The sequence below is a fragment of the Rattus norvegicus genome, chromosome 20 (genome assembly GCF_021556685.1).
Source record: "Rattus norvegicus strain SHRSP/BbbUtx chromosome 20, alternate assembly SHRSP_T2T, whole genome shotgun sequence".
In the NCBI taxonomy this organism is placed as follows: domain Eukaryota; kingdom Metazoa; phylum Chordata; class Mammalia; order Rodentia; family Muridae; genus Rattus; species Rattus norvegicus.
In genome coordinates, this window is record NC_141553.1 from 24,250,620 (window position 1) to 24,269,294 (window position 18,675).

The following is an 18,675-nucleotide window of genomic DNA, read 5'->3' on the forward strand; positions in this document are numbered from 1 at the left end:
TGTATGTAGGTTGATGTCATTATGCAGGTGAGGGCTGGCACAAGTTAGGTCAAGGCTATGAGTGGACAGTAAAAGAATGAGGCAGGGACAATTTTTTTGTCAGGAGGGAGAAAAGGAGAAGGAAGGAGAATCAAAACGGAGACTGAGAAGGATGGCCCAGATCTGGGTGGTCCTGAATTGATAAAGTAGCTGAGATGAATTTCTGCAGACAAATTTATCTTATCTAGGTGCAGTTATATCCTTATCAATTGGTTCTAAGTTTATTGTATATTGTTTATTGCGTACTAAGTATTTAACATATGAATCTGGTTGTTGGGTTACAGTTTGTTGAGTTTTGATAGTACCGGGTAGCTGGGAACAGAGTTCCCGGTTGGCCGTGGCTGGCCAGAGTGACAAGTAATGGGAGCTGAGAGACTGCTGGGGCTAGAAGATAATGTGGCGTGGTGCCTCGCTGAAGCCAGCCTCCACTGAGATAAATTAATGTTAGTTCTATATAGCCCTACAGTGCCAGACCTAATGCCAGGGAGCGACTGCCTGGTCCCACGGCCCAGGTCCATCGTGGAGTGGTGATGTGCAGGGACTGGTTGTGCCCTTTTTAATTATAGTGCAACAGTTGTACATTGTTTTATTAAGGTTAAAAAGGAGGAATTGTAATGTAGAAAAAACATTAAAAATGAATATAAATGCTAAAGATAGTTAATTATTAGAATGAATTGTTAATTATTGCAACAAATGAAAGAGTGGGAAATGAAATCTGTTACAGTCCAGGGTAGAAAAAAGAAAAAGAAATCCACAAGTATTCCATGGCGCTCTGGGCCACCTGTGTGGCTTATGATGTAAGGACAGACACAGGTGCTCCACGAGCTTGACCTTGGAGATGTGTCCTGAGTATTCAACTTGACCTCGTCCCCAAAGGTCTTCTAAACATTACATTATTCATTATTTCTCATACATTATTTATAAATCTTCCTTTGTGAGTTCTCTTAATTTCCTTTAAGCTTAAATTTTTGGATTAAGACTTTACAAATTCACAATGGTCGCTAAATAATCAATGATAGAACCTATTCAAATGCTTTCTTCTGAAAACTGTAAAGTTCACACATATTAACAAATTCCTAGCCTTAAAGTAGGTAGTAAGTCATATGTGTGTTAAGAGATGTGTCTGTGTGTGTGTGTGTGTGTGTGTGTGTGTGTGTGTGTGTGTGTGTTGGAGGGGGGCTTATGGTTAAGTTTTGGTACATGGAGCATCTTAGACATTTGGTCTTAAGGACCCTAGAACCCAGTGTATTGTTGCAATTTGCAGTTGTTAATGCAGGGAACTTTTGGAAGCCTCTGAACTTATAGGAAACTTTCTGATGCCATTCACGAGGTCATCATAGTTTTAATTTTTTTCCTTTCTTATATCTTTTTTTATTATTATTATTAACTTGAGTATTTCTTATATACATTTCGAGTGTCATTCCCTTTCCCGGTTTCTGGGCAAACATACCCCTAATCCCTCCCCCTCTCCTTCTTTATGGGTGTTCCCCTCCCCATCCTCCAACCATTGCTGCCCTCCCCACAACAATCTACTTCACTGGGGTTTCAGTCTTGGCAGGACCCACGGCTTCCCCTTCCACTGGTGCTCTTACTAGGATATTCATTGCTACCTATGAGGTCAGAGTCAGGGTCACGCCATGTATAGTCTTTAGGTAGTGGCTTAGTCCCTGGAAGCTCTGGTTGCTTGGCATTGTTGTACATATGGGGTCTCGAGCCCCTTCAAGCTCATCCAGTTCTTTCTCTGATTCCTTCAACGGGGGTCCTATTCTCAGTTCAGTGGTTTGCTGCTGGCATTCGCCTCTGTATTTGCTATATTCTGGCTGTGTCTCTCAGGAGCGATCTACATCCGGCTCCTGTCAGCCTGCACTTCTTTACTTCATCCCTTTTGTCTAATTGGATGGCTGTATATATATGGGCCACATGTGGGGAAGGCTCTGAATGGGTGTTCCTTCTGTGTGTGTTTTAATCTTTGCCTCTCTATTCCCTGCAAAGGGTATTCTTGTTCCCCTTTTAAAGAAGGAGTGAAGCATTCATAATTTGATCATCTGTCTTGAGTTTCATTTGTTCTAGGCATCTAGGGTAATTCAAGCATTTGGGCTAATAGCCACTTATCAATGAGTGCATGTCATGTGTGATTTTCTATGATTGGGTTACCTCACTCAGTATGATATTTTCCAGTTCCAACCATTTGCCTAGGAATTTCATAAAGTCATTGTTTTTGAGAGCTGAGTAATAATATTCCATTGTGTAGATGTACCACATTTTCTGTATCCATTCTTCTGTTGAAGGGCATCTGGGTTCTTTCCAGCTTCTGGCTATTGTAAATAAGGCTGCGATGAACATAGTGGAGCACGTGTCTTTTTTATATGTTGGGGCATCTTGTGGGTATATGCCCAAGAGAGGTATAGCTGGATCCTCAGGCAGTTCAATGTCCAATTTTCTGAGGAACCGCCAGACTGATTTCCAGAATGGTTGTACCAGTCTGCAATCCCACCAACAATGGAGGAGTGTTCCTCTTTCTCCACTTCCTCGCCAGCATCTGCTGTCACCTGAGTTTTTGATCTTAGCCATTCTCACTGGTGTGAGGTAAAATCTCAGGGTTGTTTAGATTTGCATTTCCCTTATGACTAAGGATGTTGAACATTTCTTTAGGTGTTTCTCAGCCATTCGGCATTCCTCAGCTGTGAATTCTTTGCTTAGCTCTGAACCCCATTTTTTTGGTTCTTTTTTTCGGAGCTGGAACCCCATTTTTTAATAGGGTTATTTGTCTCCCTGCGGTCTAACTTCTTGAGTTCTTTGTATGTTTTGGATATAAGGCCTCTATCTGTTGTAGGATTGGTAAAGATCTTTTCCCAATCTGTTGGTTGCCGTGTTGTCCTAACCACAGTGTCCTTTGCCTTACAGAAGCTTTGCAGTTTTATGAGATCCCATTTGTCGATTCTAGATCTTAGAGCATAAGCCATTGGTGTTTTGTTCAGGAAATTTTTTCCAGTGCCCATGTGTTCCAGATGCTTCCCTAGTTTTTCTTCTATTAGTTTGAGTGTATCTGGTTTGATGTGGAGGTCCTTGATCCACTTGGACTTAAGCTTTGTGCAGAATGATAAGCATGGGTTGATCTGCATTCTTCTACATGTTGCCCTCCAGTTGGACCAGCACCATTTGCTGAAAATGCTATCTTTTTTCCATTTGATGGTTTTGGCTCCTTTGTCAAAAATCAAGTGACCATAGGTGTGTGGGTTCATTTCTGGGTCTTCAATTCTGTTCCATTGGTCTATCTGTCTGTCTCTGTACCAATACCAGGCAGTTTTTATCACTAGTGCTCTGTAATACTGCTTGAGTTCAGGGATAGTAATTCCCCCTGTAGTCCTTTTATTGTTGAGGATAGTTTTAGCTATCCTGGGTTTTTTGTTATTCCAGATGAATTTGGAAATTGTTCTATCTAACTCTTTGAAGAATTGGATTGGTATTTTGATGGCGATTGTATTGAATCTGTAGATCGCTTTTGGTAAAATGGCCATTTTTACTATATTAATCGTGCCAATCCATGAGCATGGGAGATCTTTCCATCTTCTGAGTTCTTCTTCAATTTCCTTCTTCAGAGTCTTGAAGTTCTTATTGTACAAATCTTTTACTTGCTTTGTTAAAGTCACACCGAGGGTGTCGTTTCCCTAATTTCTTTCTTGGCTTGTTTCTCTTTTCTGTAGAGGAAGGCTACTACTGATTTATTTGAGTTAATTTTATACCCAGCCACTTTGCTGAAGTTGTTTATCAGCTTTAGTAGTTCTCTGGTGGAACTTTTGGGATCACTTAAATATACTATCATATCATCTGCAAATAGTGATATTTTGACTTCTTCTTTTCCGATCTGTATCCCCTTGACCTCCTTTTGTTGTCTGATTGCTCTGGCTAGAACTTCAAGAACTATATTGAATAAGTAGGGAGAGAGTGGGCAGCCTTGTCTAGTCCCTGATTTTAGTGGGATTGCTTCAAGTTTCTCTCCATTTAGTTTAATGTTAGCAACTGGTTTGCTGTATATGGCTTTTACTATGTTTAGGTATGGGCCTTGAATTCCTATTCTTTCCAGGACTTTTATCATGAAGGGGTGTTGAATTTTGTCAAATGCTTTCTCAGCTTCTAATGAAAAGATCATGTGGTTTTGTTCTTTCAGTTTGTTTATATAATGGATCACGTTGATGATTTTCCATATATTAAACCATCCCTGCATGCCTGGGATGAAGCCTACTTGATCATGGTGGATGATTGTTTTGATATGCTCTTGGATTCGGTTTGTCAGAATTTTATTGAGGATTTTTGAGTCGATATTCATAAGGGAAATTGGTCTGAAGTTCTCTTTCTTTGTTGTGTCTTTGTGTGGTTTAGGTATAAGAGTAATTGTGGCTTCATAGAAGGAATTTGTTAGTACTCTATCTGTTTCAATTTTGTGGAATAGTTTGGATAATATTGGTATGAGGTCTTCTATGAAGGTCTGATAGAATTCTGAACTAATCCCATCTGGACCCGGGCTCTTTTTGGTTGGGAAACCTTTAATGTCTGCTTCTATTTCCTTAGGTGTTATGGGGTTGTTTAAATGTTTTTTCTGTTCCTGATTTAACTTCGGTACCTAGTATCTGTCTAGGAAATTGTCAATTTCCTGAAGATTTTCAAGTTTTGTTGAATATAGGCTTTTATAGTAAGATCTGATGATTTTTTGAATTTTCTCTGAATCTGTAGTTATGTCTCCCTTTTCATTTCTGATTTTGTTAATTTGGACACACTCTCTGTGTCCTCTCATTAGTCTGGCTAAGGGTTTATCTATCTTGTTAATTTTCTCAAAGAACCAAATTTGGTTCTGTTGATTTTTTCTATGGTCCTTTTTGTTTCTACTTGGTTGATTTCAGCTCTGAGTTTGATTATTTCCTGCCTTCTACTCCTCCTGGGTGTATTTGCTTCTTTTTGTTCTAGAGCTTTTAGGTGTGCTGTCAAGCTGCTGACATATGCTCTTTCCTGTTTCTTTCTGCAGGCACTCAGCGCTATGAGTTTTCCTCTTAGTACAGTTTTCATTGTGTCCCATAAGTTTGGGTATGTTGTACCTTCATTTTCATTAAATTCTAAAAAGTCTTTAATTTCTTTCTTTATTTCTTCCTTTACCAGGTTATCATTGAGTAGAGCATTGTTCAATTTCCACGTATATGTGAGCATTCTTCTCTTATTGTTATTGAAGACCAGTTTTAGGCCATGGTGGTCTGATTGTACGCATGGAATTATTTCTATCTTTCTGTACCTGTTGAGGCCCGTTTTTTGACCAATTTTATGGTCAATTTTGGAGAAAGTACCATGAGGAGCTGAGAAGAAGGTATATCCTTTTGCTTTAGGATAGAATGTTTTATAAATATCTGTTAAGTCCATTTGGCTCATGACTTCTCTTAGTCTGGCTACGTCTCTGTTTAATTTCTGTTTCCATGATCTGTCCATTGATGAGAGTGGGGTGTTGAAATCTCCTACTATTATTGTGGGAGGTGCAATGTGTGTTTTGAGCTTTAGTAAGGTTTCTTTTATGTATGTAGGTGCCCTTGTATTTGGGGCATAGATATTTAGGATTGAGAGTTCATCTTGGTGGATTTTCCCTTTGATGAATATGAAGTGTCCTTCCTTATCTTTTTTGATGACTTTTAATTGAAAATTGATTTTATTTGATATTAGAATGGCTACTCCAGCTTGCTTCTTCTGACCATTTGCTTGGAAAGTTGTTTTCTAGCATTTCACTCTGAGGTAGTGTCTGTCTTTGTCTCTGAGGTGTGTTTCCTGTAGGCAGCAGAATTCAGGGTCCTCGTTGCATGTCCAGTTTGTTAATCTATGTCTTTTTATTGGGTAATTGAGGCCATCGATGTTGAGAGATATTAAGGAATAGTGATTATTGCTTCCTGTTATATTCATATTTGGATATGAGGTTATGTTTGTGTGCTTTTCTTCTCTTTGTTTTGTTGCCAAGGCAATTAGTTTCTTGCTTCTTCTAGGGTATAGCTTGCCTCCTTATGTTGGGCTTTACCATTTATTATCCTTTGTAGTGCTGGATTTGTAGAAAGATATTGTGTAAATTTGGTTTTCTCATGGAATATCTTGGTTTCTCCATCTATGTTAATTGAGATTTTTGCAGGATACAGTAACCTGGGCTGGCATTTTTGTTCTCTTAGGGTCTGTATGACATCTGTCCAGGATCTTCTGGCCTTCATAGTTTCTGGGGAAAAGTCTGGTGTGATTCTGATAGGTCTGCCTTTATATGTTACTTGACCTTTTTCCCTTACTGCTTTTAATATTCTTTCTTTATTTTGTCCGTTTGGTGTTTTGACTATTATGTGATGGGAGGTGTTTCTTTTCTGGTTCAATCTATTTGGCGTTCTGTAGGCTTCTTGAATGCCTATGGGTATCTCTTTTTTTAGGTTAGGGAAGTTTTCTTCTATGATTTTGTTGAAGATATTTACTAGTCCTTTGAGCTGGGAGTTTTCACTCTCTTCTATACCTATTATCCTTAGGTTTGATCTTCTCATTGAGTCCTGGATTTCCTGTATGTTTTGGACCAGTAGCTTTTTATGCTTTACATTATCTTTGACAGTTGAGTCAATGATTTCTATGGAATCTTCTGCTCCTGAGATTCTCTCTTCCATCTCTTGTATTCTGTTGGTGAAGCTCGTATATACAGCTCTTTGTCTCTTCTTTTGGTTTTCTATATCCAGGTTTGTTTCCATGTGTTCGTTCTTGATTGCTTCTATTTCCATTTTTAATTCCTTCAACTGTTTGATTGTGTTTTCCTGGAATTCTTTCAGGGATTTTTGCGATTCCTCTCTGTAGGCTTCTACTTTTTCTCTAACAGAGTTCTTCACGTCTTTCCTGAAGTCCTCCAGCATCATGATCAGATATAATTTTGAAACTAGATCTTTCTTTTCTGGTGTGTTTGGATATTCAGTGTTTGCTTTGGTGGGAGAATTGGGCTCTGATGATGCCATGTAGTCTTGGTTTCTGTTGCTTGGGTTCCTGCGCTTGCCTCTCGCCATCAGATTATCTCTAGTGTTACTTTGTTCTGCTATTTCTGACAGTGGCTAGACTGTCCTATAAGCCTGTGTGTCAGGAGTGCTGTAGACCTGTTTTCCTGTTTTCTTTCAGCCAGTTATGGGGACAGAGTGTTCTGCTTTTGGGCGTGTAGTTTTTCCTATCTACAGGTCTTCAACTGTTCCTGTGGGCCTGTGTCTTGAGTTCACCAGGCAGGTCACTTGCAGCAGAAAAGTTGGTCTTACCTGTGGTTCCGAGGCTCAAGTTTGCTTGTGGGGTGCTGCCTACGAGCTCTCTGCGGTGGCAGCAACCAGGAAGATCTGCGCCACCCTTTCTGGGAGCTTCAGTGCACCAGGTTTCCAGATGGCGTTTGGTGTTTTCCTCTGGAATCAGTAATGTGTGCAGAGTGCAGTCTCTTCTGGTTTCCCAGGCGTGTCTGCCTCTCTGAAGGTTTAGCTTTCCCTCCCATGGGATTTGGGTGCAGAGAACTGTTTATCTGGTAGGTCCCTTCTGGTTCTGGCGGTGTCTCAGACGCAGCGGTCCTGCTGCTCCTGGGCCCTCCTCTACGGGAACCCAGAGGCCGTATATAGTTTTAATTTTTAAAAATCAATTGTATTGAGACATGTTCCCTATACTCTAAGATGAAACGAGTTCAAATATGCATATATTCAAATATCCAGTATGATATTCCCATCACTTTAAAATGTTTCTCTCTTCCCCCAACTAGGAATTTTTTTTCTGACAAGGACCCAGATAACCACATTGTATCTTTGTGTTCCTATAACTTAGATTTATATATTGTACACTTTTGCGTGAATGGAATTCTATAGCAGGTGCCTTTGGAGCCCATCATCTTCCTCTAAGGATGTGTGGACCACTTATGCCACCTGCGGGATTCAGTGATCCAGTCTGTGTTATTTTGAGCGGAGTGCTATAATCTGGATATATCACCATTAACTTTTCAGTCTCTGCTTATCATTCATTTAACTGCCGTTGGTCTGGAGTTGAATATGTTTGAGGGTTATAACAAATAAGTATTAAGTATTTATAATAAACTGACTGCTACTTAAAATTTAGTTATTTTCCTTGTGCTGCTGGGTGAGCTTTTATCTAGGACTGAAGTTCCTGGGTTGTATGGAAAAAGTCCATTAAAACAATAGTGAAAATCAAAGTGTTTTCCCAAAGTGGTTCTATCATTTGACATTTTCTCCAGAAATGCAGAAGAATTCCAGTTGTCCTACGCCCTTATCAATATTTACTACTACAAGTTTGTCCGGGCTAGTGGGTATGCAGTATCATATTACCATATTTAGTTAGAATTTCTTTTCTTAATAATAAGGTTAAATATAATTTCCTGTGTTTGTCTACTTAGCTTTTTAAAAGAAATATCTGCCTTTAAAAGTTTGTTCACATTTTTATTAGAGTTTCAGTTTTGTTGAGTTAATATCTTCAAAGACTCTGCATAATTTTTATTAAAAATACATTATATTACATACAATAAAATGGTATATCAAATGTGTCTTAAATATATTATTAAATATTTATTTTATATAATTAAATATTATATAAATAAATAATATATAATTCAAGATAATTATGTAGTTTATAAATAATAGTGATTACTTTACAGTCTGTACCAAATTTTGACCTTCTAATCAATTCCTTTTGAGGCACACAATTTTACTTACTCATATTTATCCCAAGTTTTATATAAAACTCATATAATTCCAAGTATTATATAAATAGTTATTGACTTTTCAAGCGTTTTGACCACATCAATTAAGTCAATGGCTATCAAAACCAGTCCTTCTTCAGCTACAGCCATATGCTGAGCAATAAATAATTCAGCAGAATTCCATTTTCCCCAAGTCATGTGTCTGGGAAAGGCAGACAGGTAACCACAGCTCTCACTGTCAAGAAATAGGGAAAGTGGGAAGAAGAGACCGAGGTGAAGAGATCGGAAATTAAATGGAGAAATTCACCCTAGACAAGGCCAATCCACAGGCAAGGGCATCCCAGGAGACACCATTTTCCTCAGCATCTTCCCAGGTTTGGGCAGTGACAGGGAACTGAGATCATGGGATAGGGAGGAAGTCAATTCAGAGTCAGTCATTAGTCTTTTTTTATATATATATGAAAAAGAATTGCTACAAAAATTATAATAGAAACACATTAGAGAATGCATGCAATGGTGATGCCATTCTCTTACTAAACGTAAAGTTTTTTCTATTATATATATTTTAATTTTATTTTTCTTGGATATTTTATGTATTTACATTTTAAATGTTATCCCCTTTACCCCTCTTCCCTACTCCTGCCCCCTCCCCCTGCTTCTATGAGGATGCTCCCACTCCCACACACCCACTCCTACCTCAATGCCCTGGAATTCCCCTACACTGAGGAAATAAGCCTTCACAAGACCTATTGATGCTGGACAATGCTATCCTCTGCTACATATGTGGCTGGAGTCATTATTCTTGATCCCTCTTGCCAAGCCAGCACTATTGTCAGAATGTTTGTTTTCTTGTAGTTCCAGAGTCTCCCTTCCCCTTCCAATAAAATAAGAGCAGCTTCTAATTCTGTGTTATGTCACATTATTCATCCCAGCTCTTGTTCATGCCACTGTAAATTACCCCATATTACATTAATTCAGAACCTCTCAATTTCAACAAGCCATCTGTTTCCATTTAGAGCCAGACTGACACACTCACAAAAACATATACATGTACACACAAGCACACCCATAACCATAGTGATACCATGGCATGATGTCAAACTTATTTCTGGCTTGACCTTCTTTCCAAGTACAGGTGAAATTATATATATATATATATATGTATATTATATATATCATATATATAAAAATATATATAACACCATGTAACAGTGGAATATATATGTAAAAAATATATATAATATTATATAATATAATATAATATATATATATATAATCCACTGTTACATGGTGTTAAATACAATCCTCAGTATCTTAGTCTTGAAAAAAAAAGTCTGTTCCTTATGCTTAACTGAATTTGGTGTCAACAATCATGTATTTATTTACCCTGAAGCATAATTATCCAGAAAGATCTTATTTAAACCATTTTCATTCAAATATGTAGCATGACTTTGGGTGTTGAGGTGTAGTAAAATGGCTTTAAGAACCACCATGTCCCAATACTCCAGGATCAATGTTGTATGTGAGTTATCCCCCTTAATCTCTTAACAATCCTGTAAGACACTTCTTAGTTCAAGTGAATAAACTTGAGAGATTGGAGGTTGGTAATTTTCCCAGCTTCTCAGGAGAGAACTCTGAATTCTCACTGTGAGTTTGATTATGGTATTTACTATGGAATCCCCACTATCTTAGGTCTCTGACTTCTTAGTGCCTAAAGCTCAGGGGGGATGATAGACATTATTATGCCAGCAGTTATGCTGATTATACCACTGGCTGATCTAGGGGTAAAGATTCAAATGCAGTGTTTGAATAGAGGGTTCAACAAGTGTTTCGAAGTGAGAATCGAAAGCTACACAAGTTTAAGATGAAGACTGAAGGCTCTGTAGATATTTATCAGGTGAAAGAATAGAAGAATATTTCTCACAGAAAGAGGTCATATCCAGAACAACTGTAGAAAGCAACTCCAGACCTGTGAGTCCATTGCACCAGGAAACCTTCATGAACCCCATTAAAAAGACCAAGGAACCAAATCTGATGCAATTGCATTAGGGTTTCTTTATTCAAGTTTGAGCTTGAGCCAAACCACAGTCTCTAATGAAGGAGAATAGGAGGAGGGCCCGGAGTCTAGTCAGGAAAGCATTTATAGGGGCAAGAAGGGAGTATCTTGTCTGGTACACATTTGATTGGGCGACCATTATAGACTTTAACATAATTGGCTGGTGGTGGGAGCCAACCCATAAACGTAACTTCTGTTTTCCTTATGACTGGTGGTTGTGAGGAAGTGCAGTGTCAGGGGTGGTCTTGTAAGCTGGGAGCGCAGATTTGTTGGGGAATAACCTGAAAACTGGTGCTAGTCACAGGTCTTGTTGCAGGGTAACCTGGAAGCTGGCGCTAGTTACCAGCCTGTTAGTTAACTTAAGTTCAACCTTACGTCAGGTTTTCTAAGATGGCGTCTAAAGCCAAAAGATCTGGTCTCTTGGATCATGACCGTTTTAGAGAATGCATATCAGATATCCCATATATTGAATATTTATATCACAATTCAAAACAGTAGTAAAATCACAGTTATGATATATTAATGAAATAATTTCATGTTGGCAGTCACTAGAACAAGAGGAACTATATTAGTGCTGTAGCATTGGGGAGGTTGAACACTAGAATATGAACTTGGCAAACTCCATGAAACCACAAAAGGAATTCAGTGTCCAGATTATTAACTCTATGATTACCTAAATCTTAGTTGGGTTTCAACCTTATAGGCAATGGGAATCTTCATTGGGAATGGAATAATGCTATGGGTTTAAGACTGAGAGCCCACAAGTGGGAAGTCTTATCAGTACACCTCAACAGAGCTTTGAATCAGTTTGCCTTTGCTCCCATAACACAGCGTTGCAAGCTAGGTAATACAAACTGAACACTTGGTATCCTCCTGTGCTGGAATTTGGGAGTCTGGAAACAAGGTGGTTCAGAGTTCCCTGAGGATTATGCAGAAGAATCTGCCCTCTACTTGACTTTGCAGTCATTGGTATGTTTTTTTTTATTTCTTTTTTGTTGTTGTTGTTGCTGTTGGTTTGTTTTTCTGGTTTTTGTTTTTTGGTTTTTTTTTTTGAAGCTTGCACCTCACATATTATTCTTTCATGGTGTTTGTATGCCTGAATCTCTCTGTCTCTCAGCTCTCTGTCTCTGTCTTTCTGCCTCTCTGTCAGTCTCTCTTTGTCTCTCTGTGTGTCTCTGTCTCTCTCAGACAAAAGTCTTACTGTATTATTATATTAGGATATTACCCTACCAGAGTACTTTCTTTGATGAAACAATTTCTAAATAAGCATAAAGCATGATGCATTTTTGGACATCTATTCAAACAGAAAATATAAGGAGGCTATAATTTAATCTACAGCAAGATTATGATACTTATCACATCTATCTCAGTCTAATATACTGAACAGAGTTGCAATCAGTAACCTGCACCAGGTACCCCTCATCAGGCATCCCACACCAGGCCCCATACACCAGACATCCAACACTAGGCATCCTGTATCAGTTCCAGAAATGGACAGCAGCCATCACCTTTTGTAATATCATAACAAATGTAGCAGTTAAATTTGATACATCTGCTCTCGAGAGGAATGTATGGACATTGACAAGAAGTTATAAGGAATTAAAGATCATTAGATCTCATAAATGAATCAAAAAAAAGATCTCTCAGTTAGGAGTAGAAGGATGGAGGACTAAATTTGAAGACAAAGCAAAGATGTGCGCCCTATGTCTGCGCCCCTTTCTCTGGGAAGAAGTGATGCCAAAGCACTGAATATACAGGCAGAAAATTTGTTTCCACTCTCTTATTCTTCATTTCTTCCAATAATTTCATCTTTCCTTTTTCTTAAAACCAAATTGCTTTGAAGAAGACAAGAACCCAGCAGGCCTTTTGTGTTTGTATTTTATATCCATAGCCTGTCAGTCAGCACGAAGTCGGGGATCAAAAGAGTCAAGAGTCTAGGTAAAACCCTCTGACTTATGTTTTCCACAAAAGGATAATTGACCCTCTCTATAATTCTGCTCATATATCTTATACAGGAAAGTAATAAGGGCTTTGAAAACACAAGACATTCAAAAGAAAAATACCTGTTGTGTCTCTAATAGTTAAAAGCACATTGATAGCATTGAGAGCCATTTAATCTAAGCCTTAAAGCAAAATATGCCTCTTGAGACTGGAGAGAGAGTCCAGAGGTTAAGAGTGGTAGCTGCTCTTTTAGAGCAGACAGGTTTGACTCCCAGCCCCAACACTGAGGCTCAGGACAGACAGTCTATCAATCTAGCCCCAGGAAGTCTGTTCCTTTCATCTGGTCTCTACTTGCTCCTGGCATGAGACTGGTGTGCGTGCATACATACAGGCAAAACATCTACACTAATAAAATAAAAATGAGTAAGAAAGAAAAAACCTTCTAAAAATCGCATTCCTCATTTTTCCCATAGTATGTGAAAATACCTGTTAAGAGGTATAATGCCATCATTAAACCACTGAACTGAGAACGGGACCCCCCGTTGAAGGAATCAGAGAAAGGACTGAAAGAGCTTGAAGGGGCTCGAGACCCCATATGTACAACAATGCCAAGCAACCAGAGCTTCCAGGGACTAAGCCACTACCCAAAGACTATACATGGACTGACCCTGGGCTCCAACCGCGTAGGTAGCAATGAATAGCCGAGTAAGAGCACCAGTGGAAGGGGAAGCCCTGGGTCCTGCCAAGACTGAACCCCCAGTGAACTAGACTATGGGGGGAGGGCGGCAATGGGGGGAGGGTTGGGAGGGGAACACCCATAAGGAAGGGGAGGGGGGAGGGGGATGTTTGCCCGGATACCGGGAAAGGGAATAACACTCGAAATGTAAATAAGAAATACCCAAGTTAATAAAGATGAAAAGGAACAAACAAACAAACAAAAGAAAGAAAAAAGAGGTATAATGAATGACATAATAAGAATTCTGATGATTTCCCTGGGATTTTCATGTCTATTGTCTCTCAGGATATTTTCTATTCCCTATGCAATGCAGGAGTCAAAATAAGTAGGAAGTATAACTCATAATTACATAAAATACATATAGCTAATATCATACAATTAAGATAACAATTAATTAGAAAAATAGCCATACATTCAAGTTTAAGGCAGGAATTAGGACAATTGTCATTAAAACCCACATTAGTATACGCAGCATAACCTAGGATCCTATTTGGAGTTGAAACCCATGTTCCACATCCTTCAAGTACTTCTAGCAGCTGTAAGAAATGGCAAAGTTGGTGTTTCTGGAATTGAGGATTTGGCTGATAGAAAAACAGTACAAAAATTAATTTAGTGAAGTCACATGGTGTCTCGAACAGATAATGTGTATGGACGTCAGTGATTTCTTGCACTGCATAAATCTTATTAAGTTTTATTCTAATTGTGTCCTTCAAAATTGCTAAGTGATTCAAAAGATATGTAAAAGTTTATACCAAAGGAGAGGGAAACATAATTGAACAGTAGTAAAGGAGGATAATTTCTCTTGTGGCTCCAACCAATATAAATGACTTTCCACAATGACTAACTTATGTATTCAAAAGCTGGACCAACACAACGTACAAAATAACATTACAGGAGGAGCGGAATGATACAGACAGTGCCTTGCTCCACAGGAAGTTCTGCAGTGGCCCTGGGAGCTGGAATGATAAGAGAAAATTTCATGAACATTTTTCTTCTGTTGCTTCACAAGTAGTAGTACTTCTTATTGATATATTTTCCTTTAAAATAATTTGAACTAAATATTTATTTTAAGGACTTTTTTGTCTTTTGTTTTTCATCCCCCACCCCAAAAAATGGGTTTTAAAAGAACAGCAGAAGATGACAGGTGTCATCTAGGAGCGTCACGTGTACGTCAGCAGAAGCCACAGTTGAGTGAGTTGAATTCAGACAGCTGACCTGAATCGTAAATGCCAATGTATCCTAACAAGTGCACAGCCTTGTATGCAGACCAGAGGTCCTCACTGCTAGGATTACCAAATCACTTACAAATCTTTAAGGCTCCTTATGTTTCTTTAACCTAACGGTACTTATACCCAAGCATCTACAAATTCTTTGGTCTCCCTCCCTCTTGCTTTGCATCTTGCTTCTCTCTGGACCCTATGGTTCCTCCCCTCTGGGCTTTCTCAGCTCTTTAACAGACCAGGTTGACACAATTGTGATTTTAGCTCTGCTTTTTTTCCCAATATCAGAACTTTTTAATTTCACAAGAGAAGTCCCTCTACCCTTGTCTCCACACAAATCCTTTCTACAATAAAGAAATCAGGAAATAAAAGCAAAGATAAAACTTTTGTGTCTTATCTAAAACTAAATGGGGCTCACAAATTTTAACACTTCCTTTCTATATAAATGTGTACAATATCATCATACAGTGGGATCATACTCTTATAGATGGAAAGTTCTATAAGAAATCACACAAAGGAAGATTTCTGCTTTCAGTACATATGCACAGGGACTGTGTGGGCTTGACCACCTGCTTAGGTAGGAATGGAGTAAAAAGGGTTTGTAAACACCAAAGGAGAGCCCACCGCTAAAGTTGCTTCTTACGTTTATTTTTCCCAAAGTTAGCATCTTCATTAACATAGCTCGTCTTCTATAATTTGCCATCCCCGTCATAGAAGCAGGCTGGGAATAGGTAGGGGAACATGACAGACTAAGATTCTTCCATTTGCAGAAGCCCACTAGCTTTTCCACCATCGAGGCAGTAAATAAAGTAAATGAAGTCTTCCTCTTCTGGCAAAAGGACCTATCATTAATAGAATCTGGCTCAGGTACCTACACAAGATGAGTGCAGCAAATGCATTTCCTGGACCTTATTAAGGGACAGATGTTAGAGGAATAAAGTGGTGCTGTGGTCATCAGCCTGGAAGAAAGTTAAGCACTCAAAGATAAGAAAAGCCCCAAGCCACTCCTGTTGCCTGAGGATAAAAAATCTAGTGTTTTTCTGTATGTATAATTCTAAATATTTAATTTCATATCCAGGGAAGGAGATAGGAACTTCAGCTTGAAAAGAATCCTGATCTAAGGATTACACCCCATGAAGTTCCATGATAACTCTCTGTACCACTTTAGAGACTTAGCATCCTAGACTGAAACGGGGAAGAACGGTGTAATGAATGTTATTCACAAGAGCACACTATCCTGATGAAGCCCCTGAATTGCTGGACAAGGACTTTCAGAATCCTTTTTGGTCTTTCATTTAGGTGAAGTTTAAATAGGTAAACTTCTACGTATGGAATAAATGATCTAGAGTGGAGGGATGGAGGAAATATAAGGAGGAAGGAAATCATAGTACGATAGACATTGCAGTTCTGAAGATAAATAATAGAAATTTGCTTCAAATTGAAATTTGTTGGCTAGAAAAATATCTGATGCTAACTTTTCTGTAAAGGTTGTTGATAAGGGGGTAATAATTCCTCATGTTACAAAGTCGATAGGTAACATGTGCAAATAAATATTCATCTACCTTATAATCTTAAATATATAAATTATAATGATAAATGCATCCTATGTTTATTAGACACATGCTTTTCTAAGTGAGAATAGAACATTAGAGTATGATTTAAAAAATGGACTGTTATTGTAACTCTTAAAAAACAAAGTGTCTGCAGGTTGAAAGGATTTTAAATCAAGAGGGAAAGAATATAAAAGTTAAGTTAAAAGTACTTTTATCAAGAATTTTGAAGAATGTTTGGACAGTGTGCAACTAATCTTAAAAGTAAATTTTATCAATGATGGGGATCCAAGCAGCTCATATGTCTCTGTGATAAGACAGTAGGAAGATGACAAAATGTGGAAGAATAAGACACAGGTTGCGTTTGTGCATATAAATGTGGTACCTCGAGCTCCTCTGACAGCACATATGTAGCTAAAAATACATGCACACATCTAAAGATGCTAAGCGTTTCTGCCGCCATATGCAGACGCAGCACACTTGCATCAAAGTTAATTGATGTGTTAGCACTCCAGAAATAAGAACCAGATTTTAAAAACGTATCTACCTTATGCATTTCCCACTTTGGGGGCTTCAAGAATGTACCGTGCCATTTATCTCTTTAAGCAATTCCTACTCAGAAGAATAGACTGTTTGACTTGACAATTACCTTAAATTGCATTGACTTACAACTTTCCAGCCTTGTACATATAAGCCTTTGCATAAGGGGAACATTATTTTTTTAGAATGTGCTATCCAGAAAAAGAAATACTGCTATCAATAGTCCTGAATACTGAATAATACCTCTTTTACTATTTGAAAAAACTACTGTTCTTAATACAGAATATATAGATATAGATATAGATATAGATAGACAGATATAGACATAGATATAGATATAGATAGACAGACAGATGATAGATATAGATATAGATATAGATATAGATATAGATATAGATATAGATATAGATGATATAGATATAGATAGATGGATGGATGGATGGATATATACATAGATAGATAGATAGATAGATAGATAGATAGATAGATAGATAGATAGATAGATAGATGGATGGATAGATGTAAATAGATATACACTTTTGGATGCAGCAATTACTAAACCTTTATTTGTGCAGGCATCAGTACGGTCTTAATGTTCTCCTTAGTCTGAGTAAACGAGGGTTCTCCCTGCTAGAATATCTCAGAGATAACTTCCTCTTACACAGCACTGACTACAGACAACTCACCAGTGTGGTTCTTTGTCCTTTGAGATCTAAACCTTCTCCATTTGTTGCTAATTGCACAGACCAGCATTGTCTTCTCCAAGAACCTGGAAGCCTATGCTAGTGAACAAAATCAAAGGAGTGAGCTGGACAGAACCTGAACATTCTGGTCTTTGTGGGAGGATGAGAGTCTAACTTGAATCCATGTGCATTAGCAAACACAGGGGTCCTAATCATCCACGATGTTCCCACTAGCTCAGCCCAAGTGCTTCAATTGATCATCTCATTTTGTTGTTATGTCTTTTACTTTGAGTCTATAGCATAATTACATCATTTACCCTTTCCCCATCTTCCCTTCCAACCCTCCCATATACCCCCTTTACTCTCTTCCCAATTCATGGCCTCTTTTTCAAAATTGTTATTACATGGGTTATCTTTTCTTCCAAAGGGAGCAATGCTCAGTTTCTTTCCTATTTCAGTACTCCTGACAAACGCCTTCATTTCTTGTGTGTTTAAATCCATGGCACAAAAATTCATTTGGCAATATTCACAAAGTATATTTTTTAATAAAAGTTTAGTTAGTGCTGCATAAGGGAAGTCTTGTTTGTTCTTTAACCTATTGCTTATAATCTTATCATAATGAAAACATCTATTACTTGTCAATAGGCATCCCACCAAACAGGTCACTCTCAAAATCATGGAGAAAGACACATCTGGGTGTCAGCAGCATCTGGGAACATGAGTTTTGTTACTGTTGCTCTTTGGTTTGATTTTGTCAAGAAGCAGAGTTTCTTGCAGCTTAGGCTGGCTTTGAACTTCTGTTCTTTTCCTCCAGCCTCCTTAACACTGAGATGCAGGTATGCATGACCATGACTAAATTGTTCAAAATATATTTCTTCAGGACCTAATAACATGCCTCTAAAAGGAGGAATTCTGGGGCAAGGCTCAATAATCTGTGATTTTAAAAGTGTAGCAGATATTTATGTCCAGCATGGCCTTGGTAGAGACAGAATGATGTGGTTCCTTCCGCTGGGATAGAGCCAGTGCATGTGAATCTCCAGGAGCAAGCATCAACAGATGCTGTGGTCATAAGGCTTGTTTGTATAGTAATGTATATATTTTACATTTCTCCTTTAAGGAATGTCCTCCCTGTTAGTGTTAATGACTCCACGATAATCAGACAGCAGGAACATGAGTCCAGGAGGCAAAGAT